Raw genomic sequence first — 436 nt, forward strand, 5'->3', positions numbered from 1 at the left:
AGAGTTGAGGTTTTTCTCCCAAGGGGGAGATGGTGTGCTTCGCTACCAGGGTCGATTATGTGTTCCTAATGTGGGCGAGTTGAGACAGCATATCCCTGCAGAGGCCCATAACTCCAAATATTCTATCCATACAGGCACCACTAGGATGTACCGCGATCTGCGGGAAGTCTATTGCTGGAATGGTTTGAAAAGAGATATAGCAGACTTTGTGGCTAAGTGCCCCAATTGCCATCATGTCAAGGTAGAACATCAGAAACAAAGAGGCATGACTCAAGATATTGTCGTTCCTACTTGTATGTAATAAGTGATCAACATGGACTTCATCATAGGTTTACCTCTTACTCGCAGACAACATGACTCCATTTGGGTGATTGTTGATAGGGTTAGTAAGTCTACTCTCTTTTGGGCAGTCAAGATTACAGATTCGGCGGAGGAT

Source organism: Solanum tuberosum, unplaced genomic scaffold (genome assembly GCF_000226075.1).
Source record: "Solanum tuberosum cultivar DM 1-3 516 R44 unplaced genomic scaffold, SolTub_3.0 scf00075, whole genome shotgun sequence".
In the NCBI taxonomy this organism is placed as follows: domain Eukaryota; kingdom Viridiplantae; phylum Streptophyta; class Magnoliopsida; order Solanales; family Solanaceae; genus Solanum; species Solanum tuberosum.